We start from the raw sequence: 1,996 nt of genomic DNA on the forward strand, positions 1-1,996 counted from the left end.
TGGGTTGTTTTTTTCTGCAAATGCACAACTATGATTTACAGCCACTTCACTAATTTAATAGGTTTTGCGTTGCACGTGTATTGTGCTAGTTCTGCAGAACCAGCACTATTTCAATCACGTTCGTGAGCACATATATTCTGATGTCATTGAACAATGCATCCATGCACAACATTGATACAAATTTCCCGGGGAGGATACAGCAGGGTGTGCTGATGGGTAATTTACCATAAGTGTGGTAAGAAAAAAACGCTGAGTATGCAACGGCTATGTGTAAAAAGCCGTCTACACTCCTGCCGATGCTGCCCAGTAAAGAAAAGAGCAGTCACGGACATATTCGCAAATACATTTGACAAAAATAAAACAGAATAATAATATAAAATCATTCCAATGAAGTGTTGAAAGAAATGTTCAATTCCAGCATTTGACTATATTATGGCACTGCTATTTATGTGTGGAAATAAAGTTGTTTGGACACAGACTTGTGGTATTCATTGTGCGTTTTATGTTATAGTGACATCATTTAATCTGTGAGCTTGTGAGAAGAGACTTTGTCGCAGATTCACCTCGGGGTACTGGACTTTGGAGGGTGATTGCAACTTTTGAGTATTTCCTCTGCTTCTCTACATACTTCCTACTTTCACGCTTCATTTGACAGCGAAATGTTGTCTTCTTTTTTTTTTCTTGCCAGGTAGGGTGCAGATAGATTTTTGCACAAAAAAAGGTGTTGATCTAAAAGCAAAATACAAATATTTTATGGCAGCATGTTAATGAGTGAAATTAGCTTTCACCTCGACGTGCTGGAGAATTCAGATTATAGTTTTGTTCTAGATGAATATGTGGAACACTGTAGACAGTCTAAGGGGCCAGAGAGATGAGGCATGGCCTTTTACAATAAAGTGTCTGGTGAGGAAATCCCCAAAAAACAAGGGAAAGACGAGGAAGCCCAGCTTATGTCCCACATGTCTTTCGTAGTCTGCGATTATCACATAGTCTTCGAATATGATATTTTATCTTTCACAAAACACCCTGTGTCTACTAGTAAGAGGTGTGCTGTCCCTGTAGGCGACGGTCGTGAGAAGAAAAGGATGAGGTCCCACCGAGATTTGAACTCGGATCGCTGGATTCAAAGTCCAGAGTGCTAACCATTACACCATGGGACCAGATGGTACGGCCGTGATCACTTTCACGCTATTCAAATCTTGTCACGGTGCGCTTTAGTATTGTACTGTGGTAGACACGACGAACAGACTGTGAAACAAGCCGGTTGATGTGATCTTATCGGTGGCCGGTGGCTTCGGAGTCACGCGAGCTAACTTCCGGGCGAACCGCACGATGCCAGTCAAGGTGCGTGTCGCTACTGGGGCGGTTGACAGAGGCGCCGGTGTACAAAACAGGATGAGGTGTGGAAGCAGATACGTGAAATGTGTCGCCGCCCTCTCTCTTTCTCGTTGGCGAGCGCCTGTGACACGACTGCAGCTCGCGGGCTCTCACGTCATAGAGAAGGAGCAGTTTGATTTCGTCGACACGCGTTTCTTCAAATGGCCTGTGAATGTGACGTTAGCTGTGGCTCTGTTGTCTTCTTGCTGAGTTTTACTAGCCAAATCATGCCACATGGGGGCAGCAGAGGACCTATCTATATCTGTCTGTCTGTCTGTCTATCGATCGATAATAATATATATGTTTTATATCCATCTATCGATCTATCGATACTAATATATATGTTTTATATCCATCTATCGATCTATCGATCGATAATAATATATGCTATATATATATATATATATATATATACTTCATCTATCTATCTATCTATCCAGCTATATGTCTGTCCATCTATCTATAATAATATATATGTTTTATATCTATCTATCTATACTTAAACTGTGTATTTACTCTCACAATGTTGCACTGTGCTTAACACACTGACTTGCACGTCTTTTATTCATACCACATCCTTCCTTGATCGGATTGAGGTGTTGTTGTTGTTTTTTTGCTG

The 1,996-nt window shown here is 41.3% G+C and overlaps 1 non-coding gene across 1 annotated transcript; it reads right to left on the reverse strand.

The window, feature by feature from the left end:
* Window positions 1-1,088: 1,088 nt before the first annotated feature.
* trnaq-uug lies at window positions 1,089-1,160 on the reverse strand. The gene has a single exon. It is a non-coding gene; the product is annotated as a tRNA-Gln (tRNA).
* Between the last annotated feature and the right edge of the window lie 836 nt (window positions 1,161-1,996).

Source organism: Scophthalmus maximus, chromosome 3 (genome assembly GCF_022379125.1).
Source record: "Scophthalmus maximus strain ysfricsl-2021 chromosome 3, ASM2237912v1, whole genome shotgun sequence".
NCBI classification, from domain to species: domain Eukaryota; kingdom Metazoa; phylum Chordata; class Actinopteri; order Pleuronectiformes; family Scophthalmidae; genus Scophthalmus; species Scophthalmus maximus.